At 44.9% G+C, this 16620-nt stretch overlaps 1 protein-coding gene across 1 annotated transcript in view; it reads right to left on the bottom strand.

Moving 5' to 3' along the window:
* Nucleotides 1–16620, bottom strand: part of LOC137299215 (gamma-aminobutyric acid receptor subunit alpha-2-like) — a 171872-nt gene that overhangs the window by 101374 nt on the left and 53878 nt on the right. The window lies entirely within an intron of this gene.

Genomic DNA, 16620 nt, shown 5'->3' with positions numbered 1-16620 from the left:
GCCTCCTCCCTCCGTACTTCATCTAACCCGATCAGGATATCCTTCAATTCCTTTCTCCCACATGTGCTTATCTAGATTCTCCTTAAATGCATCTATGCTATTTGCCTCAACTATTCCTTGTGGTAGTGCGTTCTACATTCTTACCACTTTTTGGGTAAAGAAGTTATCTCCTGAATTCCCTATTGGATTTACGAGGGACTATTTTATAATTATGACCTCTAGTTTTCAATTCCCCCACAAGTGTTAATATATTCTCTCTACCCTATCAAACCCTTTCATTCTCTTTAAGACCTCTATCAGGTCACCCCCTCAGCATTCTCTTTTCTACAGAAAAGAGTCCCAGCCTGTTCAGCCTTTCCTGATAAGGACATCCACTCAGTTCCGGTATCATCCTTATGAATCTTTTTTGCACCCTCTCCAATGCCTCTATATCCTTTTTATAATACGAAGAACAGAACTGCGCACAGTATTCCAAATGTGGTCTAATCAAGGTTTTATTCAAGTTTAACATAACTTTAGCCATTGACACCCCAGTGCAATGTAAACTCAGCATTTAATAGGGTCACTTTCATGAGACAACTGTCCTTTCTGCAGCTTCCTGAATCCTGTTGTGCTAGTTACCATAAACATTTATTTAATTATTATAGTTAAATTAAAACTCATAAAATAGAAACCAATATATTCTGAAGACTAATGGGATAAAACTCCTATCTTCTCCCAGTCCTCATTATCTATCCTCTTTGTAGCTCAAATGCAAAATCTGAACTGAAGTTGTTTAATTGAAATATCAACATCCATACTACTCTCCTGCCCCAAAAGTGCACCCACCTACATTGAACAGGTCTGGGGGTAGAATTCTGGAGCTCATAAACATAGATATATAGTAAGAGGCTACTTGCCCAGCTTCTTGTACCATGGCAACCAATGCCATTATTGTAGAAATTACTGTAGATGATATTATTGTACAAAGAATTAACATGCTCGGATCAAACTGCTCTCCCCAATATTTTAGCAGTGAGAGGAATTTGATATGAGCTCATTAAAGCTCATTAAAGGTTCATCTAACATTGCTGACATTCATTTCTAGGCGCAAAAAAGCACCTTTAGACCTGCTTTCCTTAATTTTAAGAACATAGGAACATAGGAACAGTAGGCCATTCAGCCCCTCGTGCCTGCTCCGCCATTTGATAAGATCATGGCTGATCTGTGATCTAACTCCATATACCTGCCTTTGGCCCATATCCCTTAATACATTTGGTTGCCAAAAAGCTATCTATCTCAGATTTAAATTTAGCAACTGAGCTAATATCAATTGCCCTTTGCGGAAGAGAGTTCCAAACCTCTACCACGCTTTGTGTGTAGAAATGTTTTCTAATCTCGCTCCTGAAAGGTCTGGCTCTAATTTTTAGACTGTGCCCTCTACTCCTCGAATCCCCAACCAGCGGAAATAGTTTCTCTCTATCCACCCTATCCGTTCCCCTTAATATCTTATAAACTTCGATCAGATCACCCCTTAACCTTCGAAACTCCAGAGAATACAACCCCAATTTGTGTAATCTCTCCTCGTAACTTAACCCTTGAAGTCCGGGTATCATTCTAGTAAACCTACATTGCATTCCCTCCAAGGCCAATATGTCATTCCGAAGGTACGGTGCCCAGAACTGCTCACAGTACTCCAGGTGCGGTCTAACCAGGGTTTTGTATAGCTGCAGCATAACTTCTGCCCCCTTATACTCTAATCCTCTAGAAATAAAGGCCAGCATTCCATTAGCCTTAATTTTATCAGACAATGGTGTATAAGTTGGTATGTGTTGAATATCAATTTAGCAGTGGAACTGCCTGCACCCAAGCAGGGTGGTCACAATTGTCACAATGGTCACATTGCTGAATTCATGGAGACCATTTTTTAAACATCCCTCTACAAAATTTGTCACCAATGAATGGGACTGGCATCAGGCCTGCACTGAAGTATTTTTCTGCGGCCCCCTTGGCCATCAAATAAAGGAAGTTTTTACATTTATTTTTTAAAGGAAATCTTTCTATAGAGCTTGGAGGAGCAGGATTGCTCCCCACCCCGACTCCTCAGTCCTGGCAAACAGCCCCCCCGTTGTCCGATCCAACCCCCCCTCACAGAATTTACCTTAGGGCCTGGGGCAAACTACCTGTAGAGATGCAACAGGCACCAGCAGCTCATCCCGAAGATGTAGTTTCAGGATGGCCTTCTGTTTGGGCAGGACGGGCGCAGACTAATTTCTACCCCATTAATAATTCTCAACGAGATTAAACAGGACAGCCCACTGTGCTATTACTATTTGAAATCTGTCTTGTGGAACTAAAGCAAATCAAAATTTCATCCTGTTCCAATGACTTAATCTTACCAAGTTGCTTTAGGTTGTCACACAGATCATGGCCAAATAAACAGAAATGATACCCCACATATAGCCATCAAATGTATACAAGAATTTATTATATCTCATATATAAAATCTAGACATTTTCTCTGCACTTGAGACAACACAACCAGTCAGCATCTTGAAAATCCCTAGGAGCGTATTCAAAATTATAATTTTCTGGATCATCTGGAATATAGTCCACTGGTGAGTCATGGAACTATGATGAAGTCACACTTCTGTGACTTAATATTAAGACAAAAAAAAAACTGATTGTTAAAAATAGAGTTCAGCCACGGGACAGAGTTAAAAGGTATTATTGCTCCAGCTCTGTGCGCTGACTCAAACAAGTATTTTTATGAAGTTTTTGTAGATGGCCATATTACATTCTACTCTAGTTCTGTGACTCGCTGCAGCAACACCTTCTGACAGTCAGGAAACTATAGACCAGTAAGTTTAATATCTGTGGTAGGGAAAGTATTTGAAATGATTTTAAGAGCCCTGGGGTATTTTTATTTCACAAGGAAAGGGTTAAATACCATTCTCTTGTAGAATGTAACAATCGCTATTCAAATTAGTGGTGGGTGTGATCTTGTTGCAGTTGATTTAGTGAAAACCAAATTGGGTAGTGGGAATGAAAGGAGAAGTGACTAATTAGTACACAGCTGTAATAATGCTCCTTTTACACTTGCTGTCAGGGTCTATTGCCATAAGCACGATGTCCATGTTCAGGCCAAGTCTTTCTCTTCTTTATCAGGCTGCAAATGGAGATAAGTTGCTGAACATTTGAGATTGCATACTCCTCTGAGCACTGGCAGATCTTCCTGAGCTCAGCACAGACCACCAAAGCAACAGTCCTTAATTCTCTCCATCTGTAATCTGCTGAAGAGACTAAAGCTCTGGTTTTAAGCTGGGGCAAGAGGCGAGTGGCAGGGTCACCCCAACTTGCTGACGTGAGGCCTGGGAAACATTAACCCCTGGGGCTCCTTGGACTGACTCCCACCCGAACCCTAAAAGGCAGGAACGGGAAATCACACAGCTGCAGGCCACTGCAGAGGATCCAAGGAAACAATCCCAGGAGGGTGGGGATGTCGGGGGCGGAGGGAGTGTCTGACGAGGATCACTCCTTCTGGCCTACAAGGAAATCTAAAACATCTAAAATAACTTACCTTATAAGCCCTCTCATGAGCCTGCTCCCGTGTAGCGCCAAGTCTCCCTGGCGAGGCCGGCACAGGGCACTGAACGCACAACTGCACATTCAAATCTGATTGGGGTTCGAGTTACGCCATCGGACCCTAACTTTTGAATATTTACGAGGTCCTCGAATGCCGGCGTCGAGGGCTTCACATGCCTCCCGAAATCCGGAAGTTAAAATTATGGCCAGCGAGTGTGTGGCGCCAAGCCAGAGGGCAGGGTGCTGCCTCTATTTTAAGCCCCGCACGCCCCATTCTCGTCAGGTGTTGGGGGTCAAAAATTGGTTCTTAAGGTAGAGAATGGGCATTAGTGCTCTGGTAAAAGATCCTGACAGCAAAGGACGATCACTTTATGAGAGATGTCATGCTGTCATCCCATACAGCAACCTCACTACAGTTTGATGCCAAAACAATTTTATTCACAGTATCCATATTTAATCTCAAAAGTTTGATTCTCATTTTGAATTCAGTCAGTGCCCCTCAGGATATGGTCAAACACCAGATGGAAAAGAAAAACTAAATCGGATATGTGGTGTATATGAGTGTGTTCAAAGCTGTTGTGGTTGTGACTCACTCAGTCCCCCAAGAAACCCTGTAGCATTTTTCCAGATGTCTAATTTATTTGATTAAAACAATTAAAGAGCATATAAATTCACTAATATTGTAAAAGTTCAGGTGCAACTCTTTCTAAAGTATTCGGCACTGTTAAAAATGTATTATTTATTTATAAGAAATAATCATTTTGAAATGTTTAGAAATTCTGTCACATTTGATGCAATCAATCTATTACTAAATCATATCACTCTATTTTATCAATAGTGTGACAAACTCGTGCCATGGATAAATTTATATATTTTCTTTCAATTATATCAGGCACCAAAACCTACCGTGTATGCTTAATAAAGTATTCCATTAAATTATTTTGGTTATAATAACATTTTAATAAAACACACTTGCACTGTAGATTGGGCAGTGCTATATTTAGATTATTTTTAAACATTTTGGGGGTTAAATTCGATAACCCCCGAATTTGGGCACAGACATCGCGGTCCGGGATTAACCTGCGCCCGCTGGCTGCACGTGCAGGCAGCACGTGAGATTTGCGCTACCTGGTCATTACCATGATTTGTACGTGCAGCCAGCGCTACCCGCACTGTTGAGAGACTGTACGCACAAGCAGGAGGCCCGAAATGGGGCGTGGCCAGCACTAGTTAAAGGCAGCCTGTATCTCTTAAAAAGGAGGTGCACTGTCAAAGAGAGCAGTGCAACATGGCAGGCAGGGTTGCTGGACCAGCAAGAGCGCGCACCAAGGTTCTCAGACGGCGCACTGGAGGCCCTGGTGGAGGGAGTGGATGAAAGGAAGGCCATCCTTTACCCGCAGGGTTGTAGGAGACCCTCCAGACACCAGCTGCGGAGGCAGTGACCCAGGAGGTGAATGCCAACGGCCCAGGAGGTGAATGCCAGAAGCATGGCACCACGCACGTGGGTGCAGTGCTGAAAAAAGTTCAATGATTTGACACAAGTGGTCAAGGTGAGTGAATGCAAATGTCAAGTTGCACATCTTACCAACCACACCACTGATCCACGTACGACGCCCCCTGTCACCAACAAACGCTGTCCATCCATACGCAATGCTGCACTTTGCATGCTGCATCTCAGCCTCACATAGTACCACACTTGCAGGCCACACACACTGGCAGCTATTCAACCATGACAGGCACATCACCGATGTTACAAATGGATAGCCATGTGGTGAAGGATAGAATACACATCTAACGAAACCACACCATCACTTGATCTGACACTTGCTTCTACCAGCTCAGAGACTGACACTGCATATACTTTAGAGGCTAGATTAGAGGAGGGATCTGTACGTGGTGAGACACCGGGCACAAGTGTGCAGGAGCCGTGGCAGGGGGAATGGATACCACAGGTGCCAGCTCGCCGGCGGGCGAAGTCACACAAAGATTCTGCTGCCGAGGGTCAGATGATGGCTTTGATGGGCCAGGCTACAGAAGACGGCTGATGGGCGTTCACCACCAAATGCTCAGAGCATTGCCATAAAGCCTGCGCATAATGTCAAGGGGCACTGAGTCTCCACCTCGAACTTGGCATGAGGCTTTGGCGCAGAGCTTGGAGTCTGTCCTTACCCACATGGAATGGGTGGTCAGCTCCATCAGCACACCTGAGGAACTCACCATGATGCAGTGTCTGATGGCCGATGTCACAGCTTCCATTGCAGCACAAACAGCTTCTACTGCAGCGCAAACCAATGTCATCAAAGGTCTGCAAGCTTCAGTTGAAGCACAGACTGCTGCAATGGCAGCTCAGACTGCTGCTATCATGGCTCTGGGGACTACTGTGGAATGGGGCTTCCAGGGCATCACAGCACTCCAGCAATCCGTTCTCCAGCTGATCACCAGGATTGCTGAGGCGCACACCGTACGAGTGGCAGCAGCGCATCGCTGTCGAACCTGCTGCCCTCTGTCCGGCGATAGCATTCCTGCTCCCACCCCTGCCACTCCACCAGTGCACTTGCTGTTGCCTGTCAGCCAGCCAAGGCAGACTGCTGCAGCCCACGCTGAGATGGTGCACTCTGTAGCCAGGCCCTCCCAGCCCAGAGCTGCTCGAGGTCGTCCTCCAAGGCCATCTGTCGCTCCTCCATTGAAGGTCAGCAACTTCCCACCACACATGCTCCAGCCACTGGGGATGCATCTCGTAGGAGCAGTAGGATAGGTAAAGGCACACCCAGGCATTAAGGGAATGCACAAGAGTGAATAGTCTCACTTTGTTTGGATCATTTCATGTGTTAATTTATAAATGCGAATTTGAATTTGCATTTGGTGGTGGTTTTTATTTCTGCGATGAGCTGAGGGAGGAAGCAGTCTGTAATCATATGGAGTGCGATTTGAGTGCAAGAGGATGGTTGGGGAATGTAGGACTGTTGATGACTTGGGAGATGTTGTTCACATTATTGATATCGCTCACAGATCAGTTGAGCATGCAGAGCACTGGCAGACAGGGCCAGTATTCCTTGAGTCTTCCTCCACTTCTGTTTTATTCATTCATGGGATGTGGGCATCGCTGGCAAGGCCAGCATTTATTGCCCATCCCTAGTTGCCCTTGAGAAGGTGGTGGTGAGCCGCCTTCTTGAACCGCTGCAGTCCGTGTGGTGAAGGTTCTTGTTAGATAGGGAGTGCCAGGATTTTAACCCAGCGATGATGAAGGAACGATGACATATTTCCAAGTCGGGATGTTTTGTGTGTGACTTGGAAAGGAACGTGCAGGTGGTGTTGTTCCCTTGAGCCTGCTGCCCTTGTCCTTCTAGGTGGTAGAGGTCGCGGGTTTTGGAGGTGCTGTCGAAGGAGCCTTGGCGAGCTGCTGCAGTGCATCCTGTGGATGGCACACAGTGCAGCCACGGTGCACCGGTGGTGGAGGGAATGAATGTATAAGGTGGTGGATGCGGTGCCAATCAAGCGGGCTGCTTTGTCCTAGAGGTGTCCAGCCTCTCGAGTGTTGTTGGAGCTGTACTCATCCAGGCAAGTGGAGAGTGTTCCATCACATGACTGACTTGTGTCTTGTAAAAGGTGGAAAGGCTTTGGGGAGTCAGGAGGTGTGTCAGTCACCTCAGAATACCCAGCCTCTGACCTGCTCTTGTAACCACAGTATTTATGTGGCTGGTCCAGTTAAGTTTCTGGTCAATGGTGACCCCCAGGATGTTGATGGTGCAGGATTTGGTGATGATAATGCAGTTGAATGTCAAGGGGAGATAGTTAAACTTTCTCTTGTTGGAGATGGTCATTGCCTGGCACTTGTCTAGAGCGAATGTTATTTGCCACTTATCAGCCCAAGCCTGGACGTTGTCCAGGTCTTGCTGCACGCGGGCACAGACTGCTTCATTATCTGAGGGGTTGCGAATGGAAGTGAACACTGTGCAATCATCAGCGAACATCCCCACATCTGACTTTATGATGGAGGAAAGGTCATTGATGAAGCAGCTGAAGATGTTGGGCCTAGGACACTGCCCTGAGGTAGTCCTACAGCGATGTCCTGGGGCTGAGATGATTGGCCTCCAACAACCACTACCATCTTCCTTTGTGCTAGTTAGGACTCCAGCCAATGGAAAGTTTTCCCCCCGATTCCCATTGACTTCAATTTTACTAGGGGTCCTCGATGCCACACTCTGCCAAATGCTGCCTTGATGTCAAGGGCAGTCACTCTCACCTCACCTCTGGAATTCAGCTCTTCTGTCCATGTTTGGACCAACAATGTAATGAGGTCTGCAGCTGACTGGTCCTGGCGGAACCCAAACTGAGCATCAGTGAGCAGGTTATTGGTGAGTCCTCACCTCCCCCTCCATCTCCTCCCACTCATCCTCAGTCTCTTCCTCCATCTCATTCTCAGGATACTAGTATTTATAGTATTTACCAGTATTAGTAAAAAAAATAGTGCTGGAGAAATTAATGGGACTGAAAGCCGATAAAACCCGAGGCCCTGATAATCTGCCAGAGTACTAAAAGAGGTAGCCATGGAAATAGTAAGGACTTGCACAGCACCAGGTTATAGTCCAACAGTTTTATTTTAAATCACAAGCTTTCGGAGCTTTCCTCCTTCCTCACCTGACGAAGGAGGAAAGCTCCGAAAGCTTGTGATTTAAAATAAAAATGTTGGACTATAACCTGGTGTTGTGCAAGTCATTACATTTGTCCACTCCAGTCCATCACCGGCATCTCCACATCATGGAAATAGTGGATGCATTAGTTGTCATTTTCCAAAATTCTATAGATTATGGAACAGTTCCTGCATATTGGAGGGTGGCAAATATAACCCCACTATTTAAAAAAGGAGGGAGAATAAACAGGGAACTACAGACCGGTTAGCGTAACATCAGTAGTGGGGAAAATGCTAGAGTCTATTATAAAGGATGTGATAACAGAACACTTAGAAAATATCAACGGGATTAGACAAGGTCAACGTGGATTTATGAAAGGGAAATCGTGTTTGACAAACCTACTGGATGTAACTTGTAGAATAGATAAGGGAGAACCAGTGGATGTGGTTTATTTGGATTTTCAGAAGGCCTTTGATAAAGTCCCACATAAGAGGTTGGTGTGCAAAATTAAAGCACATGGGATTGGGGGTAATATACTGGCATGGATTGAAAACTGGGTAACAGACAGGAAACAGAGAGTAGGAATAAATGGGTCTTTTTTGGGGTGACAGGCAGTGACTAGTGGGGTACCACAGGGATCAGTGCTTGGGGCCCAGCTATCCACAATATATATCAATGATTTGGATGAGGGAAACAAATGTAATATTTCCCAGTTTGCTGACGACACAAAACTAGGTCGGATTGTGAGTTGTGAGGAGGATGCAAAGAGGCATCAAGGCGATTTAGACAAGTTGAGTGAGTGGGCAAATACATGGCAGATGCAGTATAATGTGGATAAATGTGAAGTTATCCACTTCGGAAGGAAAAACAGAAAGGCAGAGTATTATTTAAATGGTGATAGATTGGGAAATGTTGATGTACAAAGGGACCTGGGTATCCTTGTACACCAGTCACTGAAAGCAAACATGCAGGTGCAGCAAGCAGTTAGGAAGGCAAATGGTATGTTGGCCTTCATTGCAAGAGGATTTGAGTGCAGGAGCAGGGACGTCTTACTGAAGTTATACAGGGCCTTGGTGAGACCACACCTGGAGTATTGTGCACAATTTTGGTCTCCTTACCTAAGAAAGGATAAACTTGCTATAGAGGGAGTGCAGCGAAGGTTCACCAGACTGATTCCTGGGATGGCAGGACTGTCGTATGAGGAGAGATTGTGTCGACTCGGCCTGTATTCACTCAAATTTAGAAGAATGAGAGGGGATCTCATTGAAACATATAAAATTCTGACAGAGCTAGACAGACTGGATGCAGAGAGGATGTTTCCCCTGGCTGGGGGGTCCGGAACGAGGGGTCATGGTCTCAGGATATGGGGTAGGACATTTAGGACTGAGATGAGGAGAAATTTCTTCACTCAGAAGGCTGTGGCGGCCAAGTCACTGAATATATTTAAGAAGGAGCTAGATAGATTTCTAGACACAAAAGGCACCAAGGGGTATGGGGAGAGAACAGAAATATGGTATTGAGATAGAGGATCAGCCATGATCATATTGAATGGCCGTGCTCGAAGGGCCGAATGGCCTACTCCTGTTCCTATTTTCTTTGCTTCTATGTTTCTCAGCCTCTTCCTTCTCCTACACCTCATCCTCTTCCTCTTCTTCCTCTGGCTCAGGGTCTTGCCGGATAATCATTGGCAAGGGCTGTTCCCTCATAATGGTGAGGTTGTGCAGCCTGCAGCATACCATGATGAATCTTAACACCCGCTCAGCTGAGTTCTGCAGGGCTTCAACAGAATGGTCCAGGCAGCGGAAGCGTTGCTTTAGGACACCTATGGTGTGCTCAATGATGTTGTGAGTGGCAGCATAGCTCTCGTTGTAGGCCCACTCTGCACGTGTGCTTGCGTCCCTGACCGGAGACATGAGCCACCTCATGAGGGGATAGCCCTGGTCACCCAGTAGCCAGCCTTTGACTTGCTGAGCCGGTTCAAAGATAGCTGGCACGTTGGACTGCCGCATAATGAAAGCGCGTGACTGCATCCAGGATAGCGGGCATCGACCTCCATGATGCACTGCGTGTGATCGCGCACCAGCCGCGCATTCAGGGATTATAATCATTTTCCATTCATGAAGATGGCCGAGTTGACATGGGGAGCATGCATGGCAATATGCGTGCAGTCAATGGCATCCTGCACCATGGGAAAGCCTGCTCTGCGAGCAAGCCCTCATGCTCGCTCGTTCTGCTTCTCCCTATCAAGAGGGAACATGATGAACCTGTTGTGCATCTCATACTGTGTCTCTGTGGCCTCCCTTATGCAGCAGTGCATTGCATACTGTGAGATGTTACACAGATCGCCAGCACAGGCCTGAAAGGATCCAGAGCCATAGAAATTCAGCACCACGGTTACCTTCACAGCCACAGGCAATGCTGTCCTTGCCCTGCTATGAGGCTGTAGTTGTGGCTGCAGCAGGAGACAGATCTCCATCACGACCTATTTGGTGAACTTCAGCCGTCAGATGCACTGATCCTCGCTCATCTGGAGGTAAGAGCGATGTTCCCTGAAGGCCCTCATGGGATATGGGCTCCTGCTCAGTGCCCTGTGCTGCTTCCTCCTCCTCCCTCTCTTCGCAGCTTGACCTGCTCTGCATGGCCTCTCTGCATGCTCCTAGTCATGTTCTATGCCCAGTGGGAGCCCTAGCAGACCACCCATGGTTGCCAGGAATCTTGTCCGAACACTCTTGTGAATTACACCAACCGTAACGCATTATTTGCCAAACACTCTCTATATACTCTAGCAACTCTCTGTAAGCATAGGAAGCTTCAACAAACATGTCCTATTCTACCAGCAGCCAAAAGCAATAATCCAGCAACTAACCTGCAACAACTGCATGATCCCTTTAAATAGCGCTGGTGAGGGGTTCTCCAGGCCGTCTAAGACGTGTTCAGGTGTTCGAGGCTAAGACAATGCATTGAGTGGTGCATTAAGTGCCAAAATGGTGTCTATCACTTTAAATCAGCGTTGCACACTGATCTAATACATAGTCTCCCTACTTTACATGTTGCTGGCATTCATTATCTGTGTGTGCGTAAAACCCTTTACCAAGATGACATCCGGAATGCGCACGCACGCTTCTAGCTTTATTTTGGAACTTCGGGAGGCTGTGAAGTGCCGAAACTACGGGCCCAATTTGCAACACTTTGAAATCATACCCTTCTTCATATAATTGACAAAAGTTGGACTGTGAGTTCAGAACTCAATTGTTGTTTCCATTGCTCTCGCTCGCTACCTGAACAATTTTGCTTCAATTGTCCTTTAGTTGGTTAATTTTCATGGACACATTTTGGAGAGTGGGAGCAAGTCTCCAAGTGGTGGTTAGTAGCAACACAAGAAAAATCTGTTGCCATTTTCCACAGATCTTGCTTCCTGGTTCTTCACATTTATGTTTTTGTTAAACTTAACACCTAGCTAAAATGTAGCCCTAGCGGGTGAACACTTTGAAAGTCATAACTTGTCAAAGGGCAGTCAGCATTGATTCAGGAAAGGTTACGATCAACTAATCTGCTTGTTTGAAGATATTGCTAACAAGGTGAACAAGGGAAATGCAGTTGGTATTATATACTTATAGAAAGCATTTGACAAGATTCCTGAACTAAAATGGATGTTTTGGCCCTGACATTCTTTCAGCAATAGCCTGCATCAATGGGTATGGGGAGAGAGCAGGAATATGGTATTGAGATAGAGGATCAGCCATGATCATATTGAATGGTGTAGCAGGCTCAAAGGGCTGAATGGCCTACTCCTGCTCCTATTTTCTATGTTTCTATGTCTGTTTCCCAAAATTAGGTGGTGCGGGACTTCAAGCCGATAGCCCTAGAGTTGACCCTGTCCCAAATTCCTTTACCCTCCCTTTCCAAGGCAAGTAGTGTAGAAGGGGATGGGGCTGGGATGCGAGGACTCCCAATGTTGAGAGTTCCCGAAGTTCCCCAGCTCCCATCAGCTGGGTGCATGGACAGCGGCAGTGTGCCTGGTGAGACTTGCCGACTATGAATGAGCAGTTAATCTGGTCTACATTAGTAGAAAGACACAGAATGGAGCCAAAGATCCGCAGCTGTGTTGGTGGGATCGCAGCAGAAGGAACAGAAATTATACTGGGTTCCTGGCCTAGCAATGGGATTTCCGCAGGCCTGTCAGGGAGCAATTAGCGTAGAAAGCAGTGCAAGTATGCTCAGCCAGGATCAGGAGCTCAGTACCAAATTAGTTCCTAGGTCTAATTAAAATAATGGCGTTGCCACACGGGTGCACGTTGGGATGCACTATTAGCTGTAGCTATGAAGACAAGAGGAAGGCTGGGCCCCTCCTGTGCCTTAAAGACACCGGCACCATTAAAGGGACAGGGACAGTTCAATCGCAATAGGAGAGCCAGGAGGATTTTGTTTTTGCAGGTATTAGGACAGAATTTTTGTCTGGTCATGTTCTGATGAAGATAGGAACAGAGGAAGAGGAATAGGCCTTTTAGCCGCTCGAGCCTGTTCCGCCATTCAATGGCTGATCTGTGACCTAAATCCATATACCTGCTGTAGCCCCATAATCCCTTAATACTTTTAGTTAACAAAAATCTATCAATCTCATATTTAAAATGAACAATTGAGCTAGCATGAACTGCCGTTTGCAGAAGAGAATTCCAAACATCTACCATCCTTTGCCTGTAGAAATGTTTCCTAACTTCACTTCTGAAATTCCTGGCTCTAATTTTTAGACTCTGTCCCCTAGTCCTACTTTCCCCAGCCAGCGGAAATAGTTTCTCTCTATCTACCCTATCAGTTCCCTCAATATTTTGAAAACTTTGATCAAATCACCCCTTAATCTTCTAAACTGCATGGAATACAATCCTAGTTTATGTAATCTCTCCTCGTAATTTAACCCTTGGAGTCCAGGTATCATTCTAGTAAATCTATGCTGCACTCCCTCCAAGGCCAATATATCCTTCCTAAGGTGCGGCCCAGAACTGAATACAGTACTCCAGGTGTGGTCTAACCAGGGCTTTGTATAGCTGTAGAATAACTTCTACCCCCTTGTATTCTAGTCTTCTAGATATAAAGGCCAGCATTCCATTAGCCTTTTTGATTATTTTCTGTACCTGTCCATGACATTTTAATGATCCATGTACATGGACCCCTAAGTCTCTTTGGACTTCCACTGTTTCCAGCTTTTCACCATTTAGAAAGTACTCTGATCTATCCTTTTTAGGTCCAAAATGAATGACCTCACACTTGCCGACATTGAAATCCATTTGCCACAGTTTTGCCCATTCACTTAATATATTAATATCTCTATAATTTTATGCTTCCATCTACACTGTTTACAATGCTGCCTATCTTTGTGTCATCGACAAACTTGGATATGTGGCTCTCTATCCCATCATCTAAGTCATTGGAAATATATTGCCGTTCCTTCATCATCGCTGGGTCAAAATCCTGGAACTCCCTTCCTAACAGCACTGTTCGAGAACCTTCACCACACGGGCTGCAGCGGTTCAAGAAGGCGGCTCACCACCACATTCTCAAGGGCAATTAGGATGGGCAATAAATGCTGGCCTTGCCAGCAATGCCCACATCCCATAAATGAATAAAAAATAAATAAATAAATACAGTGAATAGTTAAGGCCCCACCACAGATCCCTCTGGGACACCACCAGTCACATCCTGTCAAATTAAGTACCTGCCCATTGTCCCTAAACTCTGTCTCCTGCCGCTCAGTCAATTTCCTAACCAGGTCAATAATTTGCCCTCAATTCCATGAGCTTCAACTTTAACTAACAATGAGGGACTTTATCGAATGCCTTCTGGCATATAAATAACATCCATAGACATAGAATGCCATATAAATAACATCCATAGACATTCCCCTGCCCACTACTTTAGTCACCTCTTCAAAAAATTCAATCAGGTTCGTCAGGCATGACTTACTTTACAAATGCTGGCTCTCTCTGATCAGCTGAAAATGTTCAAGGTTTTCAGACACTCTATCCTTAATTACAGACTCTAGTAATTTCCCGTCAACAGATGTTAGGCTAACTGGTCTATAATTCCCTGGTTTCCCTCTCTCACCTTTCTTAAATAGCGGAGTGACGTGCAATCTAAAGGAACAGTTCCTGAATCGAGAGAACTTTGGAAGATTATAGTTAGGGTTTCTGCAATGTTCTCACCTATGTCCTTTAAAAACCTGGAATGAAAACCATCTGGTCCTAGGGATTTGTCACTCTTTAGTGCCATTATTTTCTTCATTACTGTTAATTTGCTTACGTTAGTTATGGTGAGTCCCTTCCCTGATTCAAAATTAGTTTCCTTGGGGTGTCCGGCATGCTATCCTCTTCCACTACTGTAAATACTGACACAAAGTAATTATTTAACATGTCCGCCATTTCCTTATTTTCATTTACAATATTACCATTATCAGTTTTTAAGGGGCCCACATTGCTCTTGACCACCCTCTTTTTCCTACTATAATTGTAAAAATGTTTTGTGTTGATTTTGATATCCCTTGAAAGTTTCTTTTCATACTCCCTTTTTGTAGTTCTAACTGTTTTGTTGCCCTTTGCTGTTCTTTGTATCTCTCCCAGTCACCAGGATCTGTGATATTTTTTGCATTTTTGTATGCTTTTTCTTTTAGTTTTATGTTGTTCCTTACCTCTTTTGTCGTCCATGGCTGTTTATTTTGGCAAGTGGAGCTCTTGTTCCTTAAGGGTGTAAACTGGTTCTGTACCACATTAAATTCTTTTTTGAACACCCCTCACTGATCTTCTGTTGCTTTACCCATTAACAGATTTGCCCGGTTTACTGTGTGTGGACAGCCTCTGTCTCATCCATTGAAGTCGGCCTTATCTAAATTTAAATTCTTGGTAGCTGTTACTGGTTTCTCCCTTTCAAACAATGTTGAACTCAATCATATTATGAAGAATGGTAAGTTCTTAAATTAATATATGTATGCCAGGAACTGTGAATTGCATGTCAATGGTCTTCACATTTATTTAAAGCTTCTGTGCCCTGTGAATGAGTTTCTGTCCCTGCACCATGGCTGGGATGGTAGCAGCACCTCATGCAGTGGTCTGGGCCACCCTACAGTCTGCCTTGGAACGAGCTAGTAAGAGGCTGGCACCGTATTGTCAAGCAGTACGTGGAAGAACAAGGAAAACAAGTGTGGCTATGAAGAGTCATGACAAGGGAATAGGAGGAGTATGCTAGTTTAAGAACATAAGAACATAAGAAATAGGAGCAGGAGTAGGCCAATCGGCCCCTCGAGCCTGCTCCGCCATTTAATAAGATCATGGCTGATCTGATCCTAACCTCAAATCTAAATTCATGTCCAATTTCCTGCCTGCTCCCCGTAACCCCTAAACTTGAGGCTTCTAAAAAGAAAAACATCTATGTAAACAAAATATGTTAAATTTGCTATATAGAGGTAATTTTATCCGTACATTATGGTTGGCAAATTTCCAAGATATAGTGCTGGCAAACGAGGCTCTCTGCGGACTCCTGTTGCACTGAACTATTTTCCTTGTATCTAGCCTATCCTTCCCTCGTCCACCGCCCCCCACTCCCCACCAATCACCACCGCTTCCACTCCCTTGTCCCTACCCATCTATATATGTGACTCTTCTGTCTCTTTAAAGATTTATCTGGCCCAATCATCTCCTTTTTACGATGACATACAGTTCCTCTACACCTCCATCACTTAGCAGCATTGTCTCTGGGCCTTCCACTTCTTTCTTGAACAGCGGTCCAATCAATCACCAGCCACCACCAGCTTCTGCCACTTGGATGTACTTGTTTCCATTTTGAGAAACTTCTCTTTTAACTCACTTACCTGCTCCAGATAAAATTTGCCACTATGGAAACTACAAAGGTCCCAGTTATGCCTGTCCTTTTGGAAGGTGTGTTAAACATTCTTTGTTCCAAACCTACGCAGGATCTCTTTCTGATCTCCTCCTCTGTTACGTTGATAACTGTGATGGTGCTCATTCCTGCTCTTAATCTGATCCTGCGGATTTCATTAACAAAGGGGAAAATTTTCAAAATCACTGCTTCCGACGGAGCGGATTGCCCACCCTTTATAGAACCCCCCCCGATTTTCCATTGATTTCAATGGGCGGATTACTGCCTAGGTGGCAAAGTTGAAATTTACCCCCAGGTTTTCAATTTTCACCTATCCCTTATTTTTCCATGGTCCATCTCTAATTCTTTCCTTCCCTTCCTGGACTTCTCTCTCTTCACCTCCGGCAATGGGTTTTCAACAGACATCTATTATGGGTCTACTGACTCCCTACCTGGATTATGCTTTTGTCCACCCTATTTCCTGTAAAGACTCCATCCCTTTCACCCAGTTTTTCCATACCCACAGTGATTGACCGGACACTAGTTGTGTCTGTCCACCAATG

This window comes from Heptranchias perlo, chromosome 1 (genome assembly GCF_035084215.1).
Source record: "Heptranchias perlo isolate sHepPer1 chromosome 1, sHepPer1.hap1, whole genome shotgun sequence".
NCBI lineage: Eukaryota > Metazoa > Chordata > Chondrichthyes > Hexanchiformes > Hexanchidae > Heptranchias > Heptranchias perlo.
This window is presented reverse-complemented; position numbering and strand designations above follow the sequence as displayed.